The following is an 11,944-nucleotide window of genomic DNA, read 5'->3' as shown; positions in this document are numbered from 1 at the left end:
CAGTGGTTAGCACTGCTGCCTCACAGCACCAAGGACCCAGGTTTGATTCCAGCCATGTAAGTTTAAGGTAAAAGGGGGAAAGTTTAAAGGTGATGTGTGAGTTTGTGCATTCTCCCTGTGTCTGTGTTAGTTTCCTCCGGGTTCTTCCTCCCAGTCCAAAGATGTGCAGGTTGAGTGGATTAGTTCTGTTAAATTAACTGTATTGTCTAGGATGGGAAATACACAGATGGGGTGGTGGTGGGTCTGGGTGGGATGCTTTTCAGAGGGTCAGTGTGGATTTGATGGGCTGTGTGGCCTGCTTCCACACTGTAGGGATTCTATGGTATGATGATATGATTTCCTACCAAAATGTATCACCTCACATTTATCTAAAATAAACTCCACCTGCCACTCCTTGGCCCATTGGCCCATTGGCCCATCGATCAAGGTCCCGTTGTTCTCTGAGATAATTTTCTTCGCTGTCCACTATACCACCAACTTTGGTGTCATCTGCAAAGTTACTAACCATCCCTCCAAATTATTTATATAAATTATGAAAAGCAGTGGACCCAGCACTGATCCTTGTAGCATACCGCTGGTCACAGGCCTCCAGTCTGAAAAACATCCCTTCACTACCACCCTCTAGCTTGAAGGTAAGACACAATCTTGTATCCAATTGGCTAGATCTCCTGGATCCCATGTAATTTAACCTTGCTAACCAGTCTACCATGTGGAACCTTGTCAAACGCTGTGCTGAAGTCCATACAGACAATGTCCACCTCTCTGCCTTCATCAATCTTCTTTGTCACCTCTTCAAAAAACTCAATCAAGTTAGTGAGACACGATTTCTCATGCACAAGAGATAGTGAGGAGGATTGCCAGAGGTTACAGTGGGATATAGATAGGCTGTAGACTTGGGCAGAGAAATAGCAGATGGAGTATAATCCAGACAAAAACGAGGTGATGCATTTTGGAAGGTGTAATACAGGAGGGAAGTATACAGTAAATAGCAAAACCCTTAGTAGAGAGGGATCTAGGAGTACAGACTCACAGTTTCCTGAAGGTGGTCAAGAAGGGATATGGCAGGCTTGCCTTCATTTGTTGGGGCACAAAGTATAAAAATTGCAGCAGTTTGGTACTTTGGTTAGCCCACATTTGGAATATTGTGTACAGTTCTGGTCCCCACACAACCAGAAAGAAATGGAGGCTTTGGAGACAGTACAGAAATAGTTTACCAGGATGTTGCCTGGTTGGAAGGGTAGGGGTAACAAGAACTGCAGATACTGGAGTCAGAGTCGATACAGTGTGGAGCTGGAGGAACACAACAGGTCAGGCAGCATCAGAGGGGCAGGAGAGTCGATGATTCGGGCCCAGACCCTTCATCAGGACTGGCCCGAAACGTCAGCTTTCCTGCTGCTCTGATGCTGCCTGGCCTGCTGTGTTCATCCAGCTCCACACTGTGTTGCCTGGTTTGGAGGGTATTAGCTATGAGGAAAGATTGGACAAACTTGGTCTGTTGTGACTTGAATGTTGAAGGATGAAGGGCGACCTGACAGAAGTTTACAAAGTTATGAGAGGCATGGAGAGAATTGATAGAGTCTTTTTCCCAGCATAGAAATGTCAATTATTGGGCATATAAGTTTAAGGTAAAAGAGGGGAGTTTAAAGGAAATGTGAGAGGCTGGGTTTTTACACAGAGGGTGGTACGTGCCTGGAATGCGCTGCCAGAGGAGGTGATGGAGGCAGATATAGTAGCAACATGTAAGAGGCATCTTGACAGATACAGGAATAGGCTGGGAATAGAGGGATACAGACTGTGTAGATGCAAAAGGTTTTTAGTTTAGGAAGGTGTTTGTATCAGCGTGGGCTTGGTGGGCCAAGGGGCCTGTTCCTGTGCTGTACTGTTCTTCTTCTCTCAAACTCTCCGGTGGTTGGAGTCATACCTGACACATAGGAAGGTGGTTGTAGTTGTTTGGGGTCAGTCATCTCTGCAGGAGTTCCTCAGGGCAGTGTCCTTGGCCCAACCATCTTCAGCTGCTTCATCAATGACCTTCCCTCCATCATAAGGTCAGAAGTGGGGATGTTCACTGACGATTGCACAATGTTCAGCACCATTCGTGACTCCTCAGATACTGAAGCAGTCCATGTTCAAATGCAACAAGATCTGGACAATGTCCAGGCTTGGGCTGACAAGTGGAAAGTGACATTCACGCCACACAAATGCCAGGCTATGACCATCACCAATAAGAGACAATCTAACCACCGCCCCATGACGAATCTTGGGATGTTTGTTCACAGAGCCCTGAATGCAGCACCAGCACAGGTTAGTAGGTTAGTTAAGGAGGCATACAGGTCACTTGTCTTTATCGGTCATGGCACAGATTATAAGAGCAGGGAGGTTATGCTGGAGCTGTACAGGATTTTGATTAGGCCACAGCTAGAGCCTAACCACATCCACAAGCATCCATTCCCTCCACCACCGACGCTCAGTGTGTACTATCTACAAGATGCTCTGCAGAAATTCACCAAAGATCCTCAGACAGCACCTTCCAAACCCATGACCACTTCCATCCAGAAGGACAAGGGCATCAGATACATGGGAACGCCACCCCCTGCAAGTTCCCCTCCAAGTTCCCCTCCAAGCCACTCACCATCCTGACTTGGAAATATATCGCTGTTCCTTCACTGTCACTGGGTCAAAATCCTGGAATTCCCTCCCTCAAGGCTTTGTGGGTCAACCCACAGCACATAGACTGCAGGGGTTCAAGAAGGCAGCTCACCACCACCTTCTCGAGGGGCAACTAGGGACGGGCAAGAAATGCTGGTCCCAGGCTGTGACACCCACGTCCCACTCCGAAATACACAGGCTCATCACAGATGCACACACAGCTCTTACACAGATATACACGCAGTTATACTGTACCCAAACGCACACAGATACAAACACAAATACCCACACAGAGATACAGATACACCGTGGGGACAATAATTCACCCATAATTTTTACCCCTGACTTCAACACTGATGTAGGTACAAGGGAAGGTGCTCCCATAGCGGTACTGTCACAGGACAGGGAAACCAGAGCCCCAGGATAATGCTGTGGGGACAAGGGTTCGAATCCCACTGTAGCAGATTATGAAGTTTGTATTAAAAAAAACCTTACCTGGTCTGAACCACACATGATTCCAGCCCCACAGCAATGTGATTGACTATAGCAAGGTACTCAAGGCAGTGACAAATGCTGGATCAGACAGTGACGCCTACATCCTGAGTGTGTTTTTTTAAAATGAGCATTTGTTAAAATCCACTGTTGTTCATTGCCAAAGTTTAATATGGTCCCCAGGATTAACCTGTACTTTGTCTGCTCTCCTAGACCCTGCACCATGAAGTGGAATTGGGCCTGGAATTCTATCAGGAGATTGGCAGCAACATAAAGGAAGCTGAGAACCTGATGGAGAGAATGAGAGACTGTGGTCTGAACCAGATTGTTAAGATCGCCCAGTATATAGACAGCCTGAGACATATACTGCATCGATGGAACAGGATAAACCGAGAGATAGACAGCAGGTGAGAGTCCAAGGCATGAATGACTGAGAGCAAGACGGTCTGTCTAGGTGGGGGAAAGCGACACAGAGTCAAGTGTGTTCTCAGCAGATGTTGAGTGTTGGAGGTGATGGGTGTCTCCCCCATCCTGGGGAAAAGACCTTGTCTATTTACCCTATCCATGTCCCTCACAATTTTATAAATCTCTATAAGGTCACCCCTCAGCTCCAACTCTCCAGGGAAAATAGCCCCAGCCTATTCAGCCTCTCCCGATAGCTCAAACCCTCCAACCCTGGCAACATCCTTGTAAATCTTTTCTGAACCCTCTCCAGTTTCACAACATCCTTCCTATAGCAGTAAGACCAGAATTGAACACAATATTCCAAAAGTGCTGAAGACATTGATTACATCACCCTTTTGAAGAATAAAGGCCTATTTTCTCTAATCCCTCCTCATCTCTCTATGTATCATCCTTCTATATCTGCATTGAACTCTTTAGCCACTGGTAAAGATCCGGAAGACCGGAGGGTGGCTAATGTTGTTCCATTGTTTACGAAAAGTAGCAAAGACAAGCCAGGGAACGACAGGCCAGTGAGCCTGACATCAGTGGTAGGCAAGTTATTAGACAGGATACTGAGGGACAGGATCAACTAACGTTTGGATAGTCAAGGTCTGACTAGAGATAGTCAGCATGGATTTGTGCGGGAAGTCATGTCTGACAAATCTGAGTTTTTCAAAGAGGATGGATGAGGGTAGGGCAGTGGATGTTGTCTATAGGGACTTTAAAAGGCCTTTGACAAGGTCCTGCCTGGCAGGCTAGTCATGAAGGTTCGGTCACATGGGATCCAGGGAGAACTAGCTAACTGGATTCAAAACTGGCTGGATGGTAGGAAGCAGAGGGTGATGGTCGAAGGTTGTTTCTCGGACTGGAGGCCTGTGACTAGTGGTGTGCCACAGGGGTCAGTGCTGGGACCTTTGTTATTTGTTATTTACATAAATGATCTGGATATGAATATATAAAAAGTGTGATTAGTAAGTTTGCAGGTGATACAAAATTAGGAGGCATCATTCTTAGCAAAGAAGGTTATCAAAAATTACAGAGAGATCTTGACCAGATGGGGAAGTGGGCTGAGGATTAGCAAATGCAATTCAATACAGATAAACTTGAGGTGTTGCACTTTGGAAAGTCAAACCAAGGTGGGACTTATACAGTAAATGGTAAGGTCCTGAGGCGTGTTGTGGAACAGAGGGACCTAGGAGTACAAGTACACAGTTGGACAGGATGGTGAAGGTAGCATTTAGCATGCTGGCCTTCATTGGTCGAGGCACTGAGTATAGCAGTTGGGACTTTATGTTATAGTTGTATAAGTTGTTAGTGAGGCCGCATTTTGGTGTACAGTTTTGGTCACCCTGTTATAGGAAAGACATAGTTAAACTGGAAATTTTGCAACGAAGATTTACAAGGATGTTGCCAGCACTGGTAGGGCCCGAGTTATAGGGGGAGGTTGGCCAGAATAGGACTTTATTCCTTGAATGTAGGGGAATGAGGGGTGACCTTATTGAGGTGTATAAAATCAGGGACATAGATAGGATGAACACATAGTCTTTTTTCCCTAGGGACGGGGAATTGAAAACTAGAGGGCATGGGTTTAAGGTGACAGGGGTAAGATTTAAGAAGGACTTGAGGGACAACTTTTCCATGCAGAGAGTGGTGTGTATATGGAATGGGCTGCCAGAGAAAGTGGTTGAGGCAGGTAAATGGTAACATTTAAAAGACATTTGGATAGGTAAATGGATAGGAAGAGTTTGGAGGAAAATGGACCAAATGTGGACAATTGAAACTAGCTGAGTGGGCACCATGGTCAGCATGGACCAGTTTGGGCCGAAGGGCCTGTTTCCATGCTGTATGACTCTATAACTCCCTCCAGGGCCAATCTATCCTTACTAAGATGTGATGCCCAGATCTACCCACAGTGCTGTAAGTGGGGGTAACTAGGGTTTTGTATAGCTGCAGTATAATGTCGGCATCCCTATACTCCAGCCCTTTGGATATGAAGACAGCATTCCATGAGCCTTCTTAACTATTTTCACCTGATGAAGGAACTACACTCCGAAAGCTTGTGATTTCAAATAAACCTGTTGGACTATAACCTGATGTTGTGTGATTTCTGACCTTGCCCACTGCAGTCAACACCAGCACCTACACATCTTGACTATTTTCTGCACCTGTTTGTGGCATTTTAAAAAGCTCTGCACCTGAATCCCCAAATCTTATTGGACATTCACTATATTTAATGCTGTGCCTTCTAAAAAAAATACCCTGATCGATCCTTTCTCAGTCTGAAATGGATAACCACGCACTTGCTTATGTTAAAATCCATCTGCCATATCTTTGCCCATTTACCTAATTGATCAATATCCTGTTGTAATTTTATGCTGACACCAACACTCTCTACAATGCTGCCCAATTTTGTGTCGTCAGCAAATCTGTATGTTTGACATTTTAGGCAATTATCCGAGTAGAACATAGAACATATAACATAGAACATAGAACATTACAGCGCAGTACAGGCCCTACGGCCCTCGATGTTGCGCCGACCTGTGAAACCAATCTGAAGCCCGTCTAACCTAAACTATTCCATTATCATCCATATGTTTATCCAATGACCATTTAAATGCCCTTAAAGTTGGCGAGTCTACTATTTTTGCAGGCAGGGCATTCCACGCCCTTACTACTCTCTGAGTAAAGAACCTACCTCTGACATCTGTCCTATATCTATCACCCCTCAATTTAAAGCTATGTCCCCTCGTGCTAGCCATCACCATCCGAGGAAAAAGGCTCCCACTGTCCACCCTATCTAATCCTCTGATCATCTTGTAGTTAATGAATAATGTGAATAATGGAGGCCCCAACACAGATCCCTGTGGGACACCACTAGACACATCCTGCCAGTCTGAGTCCACCACCATTGTCACCTCTTCAAAAAAATCCAAGGTTTGTCAGACATGTCCTATCCTTCATGAATCCATGCTGACTCTCCCTGATTAACTAAAATGTTTTGTGGTGATCATTTGCCTTTGCTGATTATAGGCTCCAACCATTTCCCCACCACAGGAGTCAGGCTAACTATACATTGTGTGTCTCCCAGACTAATTATCCTGGAGGATGTCTCTCTGAAACTGAGCCGGTACCAGCACTGTCACCAGAAGCTGCTCAGACATTTGCAGCAAGCTGAACCGATCTGTGATGGTAATATGGACCAGAACAACATGCATGGTGAAGAGGTAGGCAGTGGGTCTGGAGGGGCTCAGGTGGCAGGATGCTGATACTGGAGGGAATAACAGGCCACGCTGCATCAACTGTTATATTTCAGCAGGTTTTAACCAGGTTAATTTGATGTTTCTTGGCTGCAGGAGCTGGAGCTGCTGAAGGAGTTAGTGGATTCAGCGGAACAGTATGGGGCAGCTTGTAAGGTAACTCCTCAGTGAGAGTGATTGAAACCACCCAGCAAGAGTAACCTCAGGATCTGTGCAGCTCCAGAGATTCTGAGGTGATCTCATAGCGTCATACAGCACAGAGACAGACCCTTTGGTTCAACTCATCCATGCTGACCAAATTTCCCAAACTAAACTAGTCCCATTTGCCTGTGTTTGGCCCATAGCCCTCTAAAGTTTTCCTATTCATGTACCTGCCAAATGTCTTTTAAACGTTGTAAATGTATCTGCATCTACTGCTTCCTCTGTCAGTTCATTCCACATATGAACCACCCTCTGTGTGAAAAAGTTGCCCCTCAGGTCCCTTTTAAATCTTTCCCCCTCTCACCATAAAAATATGTCCCCTAGTTTTGAAATCTCCAACCCTAGGGAAAAGATCTTTTCTCTTCATCTTATCAATGCCCCTCATGATTTTATAAACCTCTATAAGGTGACTTCTCAACCTCTTATACTCAAGTGAAAAACGTCTCAGCCTATCCAGCCTCTCCTTATAACACAAACTATCCATTTCCAGCAACATCCTGGTAAATCTTTTCTGAACCCTCTCCAGTTTAATAACATCCTTCTTATAGCAGGGTGACCAGAACTGTACACAGTATTCCAAAAGTGCCCTCACCGCCATCCTGTACAACCTCAACATGACATTTCAATTCCGACACTCAATGCCCTGAGCAATGAAGGCAAGCATGCTAAACACCTTCTTCACCACCCTCTCTACCTGGGATGGAAATTTCAAAGAACTATGTACCTAAACCACCAGGTCTTTCTGTTCAACAACACTACCCAGGGCTTTACCATTAACTGTAGAAGTCCTGCTCGTGTTTGTTTCACATTTATCCCAATTAAACTCCATTGGTCACTCCTCAGCCCATTCGCCCAATTGATCAAGATCACAGTGTAATCCTAGAAAACCTTCATTGTTGACTACACCAATTTTAGTGTCATTGGCAAACTTACTGACTGTGCCTACAATATTCTCATCCAAATCATCTACATAAATGACATGACAACATTCTTATAGCGATTGACTGGGGAGATCAGGGAGAATTCCACCCGCACCCCCCCCACAAGCCGCCGCCCCAACCAAGCAACAGGCACACGGTCTCAGAATAAGGGACATGCCGCTCAGGACTGAAATGAGGAGGAACATCTTCACTCAGAAGGTGGTGAATCTGTACACCTGTTTACCCTAGAGAGCTGTGCAGGCCCAGTCATTGACAATGTTCAAAACGGGGTCAATGGATTTCTACATGTCAAAGATATCAAAGGAGACAGGGATAGTGTAGGAGAAAGGCATTGAAATAGAATCTCATTGGATGGGGCACAATGGGCTGAACATTCAACTTGTCTTTCTTCTCACAAATAACTCCCCACCTGACTCCCCAGAGCCTGTCCACCATCTACAAGGCACAAGTCAGGAGTGTGATCGAATACTCCCCACTTGCCTGGATGGGTGTAGCCCCAACAACACTCAAGAAGCTTGACACCATCCAGGACAAAGCAGCCGCTTGATTGGCACCACATCCACAAACATCCACTCCCTCCATCACCGATGCTCAGTCACAGCAGTGTGTACTATCTACAAGATGCGCTGCAGAAATTCACCAGAGATCCTCAGGCAGCACCTTCCAAACCCACGACCTACTTCCATCTAGAAGAACAAGGGTTTGGGAACCATTAAGGAGTTGGATTCAGGTAGATAAAGGGCTTGTGTTGGTCAGGAGGGTATCTGGGGAATTGCTTTTCTGTCTATTGCAATTATGCTTGTTGATGATTTCCTGTACTTTGCCCATTGTGCAGATGTATGAGGTACAGACAGCAGTATTTAGCTGCTTGGTACAGTTGGGTGTGTGGCCATGGACAGAACAAAGCAGCTCCATGTTGGAGGCTTCCATCCACCAGGTGAGCCATGTGTGTTTGGATTGAACAACACAGGGTCCAGTTACTGTCACTGCCTGGACATCCACAACACCCAGCAAACACCTGAACCCCTGCCCGTGCTGTGTCCATCCCCTGGGAACATTAGCTCACAGCTATCAGCTGGATGCCCTTCCTCTGGTCCAGCTCCTGCTGCAGCGCCCCCTGAGGCATTGGCAGAAATTCTTGCAAACACTTGTCACATAAATACTTCAAACACTCACAACATTTCCCTTTCCTCATCATTCCAGAAAGCATCCTTTTGAAAAATTACTCACTCATGAGACGTAGGTGTCTTCTGGCTGGGCCCAGCATTTATTGCCCGTCCCTAGTTGCCCCTTGAGAAGGTGGGGGTGAGCTGCCTTCTTGAATCACTGCAGTCCTCCTGCTGCAGGTTGACCCACAATGCCCTGAGGGAGGGAATTCCAGGATTTTGACCTGACGACAATGAAGGAACAGTGGTATATTTCCAAGTCAAGATGGTGAGTGGCTTGGAGAGGAACTTGCAGGGGATGGTGTTCCCATGTATCTGCTGCCCTTGTCCTTCTGGATGGAAGTGGTCGTGGGTTTGGAAGGTGCTGTCTGAGGATCTTTTGTGAAATGAATGTCCACTAAGCTACCTCAATTCCAGCTATCCAAATTCCCTCATCACTAAACTAAAACTCACCAGGGCCAGACACCATCGTCAGAACTCTCATCTGTCCCTCCTTGGCTGCCTTTACTCTTTCCTGCATCACTGTAACTAAAGCAATATTCCCATGGCTCTCTGACCAGTGTTCGAAACACTTTAAGCAGAATCTCTCAGCTCTGATATTCTACATCCATTCTCTCCTCATCGATGTGCAAACATCCAGGGGCTGCTGTACCATTACACTTCTCAGTATCCTCATGCAATCGCACAATCACAGAGGCATTTAGGGAGTCCTCAGTCATGCATTGCCACCTGAGATCAGGACCCTGACAGACAGACAGACAACATACAACTGGAGTCTGTAGTACAATGTTAATGGAACTGGTCTCATAATCTAGATCCCTTTGCTGCTGCTCTGTGACCTTAAAACCAAGGAGCAGAATGAGGCTATTCAGCCCATTGAATTCAGCTCCACTTTCCTGCCTTTTCCATATAACCCTTGTTCCCTTCCTGATTAGAACTCTGACTGTTGCAGCCTTGAATATACTTAATGACCCAGCCTTGATAGCCCTCTGTGGTAAAGAATTCCACAGATTCACTGCTCTCTTAGAGAAGAAATTCCTCATCATCTCTGTCTGAAATGGGTCATCGCTTATTCTGGGAGGATTCTCTCTGGTCCTAATCTCTCCCACAAGGAGAAACAACTTTTCTGCATCTACCTTCCAAGATACTGAAGAATCTTGTGTGTTTCAATAAGGTCACCTCTCTGTCTGCTAAACTCCAGTGAGTGTAGGCCCAGCCTACTTGCTGTCTCCTCAAAAGGCAGTGCCCCTATCCCTGTAATCAGCTGAGTGACCTTCCTCTGGATTGCCTCCAATGTCAAAATATTTTTCCTTCAATTAGGGGCTGGGCCTGTAACTGTTCACAGTATTCTGGATCTGGTCTGACTTGTGCCTTGTGTAGTTCGAGCAAAACCCCCCCGACTTTTAGACTTTATTCCCTTTGAAATAAAGGTCAACATTGCATTTGTCTTTGTCGTTACCTGTGGAACTTGGAAACTAGGTTTTAGTGATTTATGGTGGCCATGGAATTGTTGTAGCGTGTAGGGCTGGGCAACAGCAACATCTCTTCCAACTTATATATCAAGAACAAAGAACAAAGAAAATTACAGCACAGGAACAGGCCCTTCGGCCCTTCAAGCCTGCGCCAATCCAGATCCTCTATCTGAACCTGTCACCTATTTTCCAAGGATCTGTATCCCTTTGCTCCCTGCCCATTCATGTATCTGCCTAGATACATCTTAAATGACGCTATCGTGCCCGCCTCTACCATCTCTGCTGGCAACGCGTTCCAGGCACCTACCACCCTCTGCGTAAAGAACTTTCCACGCATATCTCCCTTAAACTTTACCCTCTCACCTTGAAATCGTGACCCCTAGTAATGGAGTCCCCCACTCTGGGGAAAAGCTTCTTGCTATCCACCCTGTCTATACCTCTCATGATTTTGCAGACCTCAATCAGGTCCCCCCTCAACCTCTGTCTTTCTAATGTAAATAATCCTAATCTACTCAACCTCTCTTCATAGCTAGCGCCCTCCATACCAGGCAACATCCTGGTGAACCTCCTCTGCACCCTCTCCAAAGCATCCACATCCTTTTGGTAATGTGGCGACCAGAACTGTACGCAGTATTCCAAATGTGGTCGAACCAAAGTCCTATACAACTGTAACATGACCTGCCAACTCTTGTACTCAATACCCCGTCCGATGAATGAAAGCATGCCGTATGCCTTCTTGACCACTCTATCCACCTGCGTTGCCACCTTCAGGGTACAATGGACCTGAACACCCAGATATCTCTGTGCATCAATTTTCCCCAGGGCTTTTCCATTTACTGTATAGTTCGCTCTTGAATTGGATCTTCCAAAATGCATCACCTCACATTTGCCTGGATTGAACTCCATCTGCCATTTCTCCGCCCAACTCTCCAATCTATCTATATTCTGCTGCATTCTCCGACAGTCCCCTTCACTACCTGCTACTCCACCAATCTTAGTGTCATCTACAAACTTGCTAATCAGACCATCTGTACTTTCCTCCAGATAATTTATGTATATCACAAAACAACAGTGGTCCCAACACGGATCCCTGTGGAACACCACTGGTCACTTCACTTTCTCCATCAGCCTACCATGGGGAACCTTATCAAACGCCTTACTGAAGTCCATGTATATGACATCTACAGCCCTTCCCTCATCTATCAACTTTGTCACTTCGTCAAAGAATTCTATCAAGTTGTTAAGACATGACCTTCCCTGCACAAAACCATGCTGCCTATCACTAATAAGCCCATTTTCTTCCAAATGTAAATAGATCCTATCCC

This window comes from Rhincodon typus, chromosome 2 (assembly GCF_021869965.1).
Source record: "Rhincodon typus isolate 14 chromosome 2, sRhiTyp1.1, whole genome shotgun sequence".
Lineage (NCBI taxonomy): Eukaryota > Metazoa > Chordata > Chondrichthyes > Orectolobiformes > Rhincodontidae > Rhincodon > Rhincodon typus.
This window is presented reverse-complemented; position numbering follows the sequence as displayed.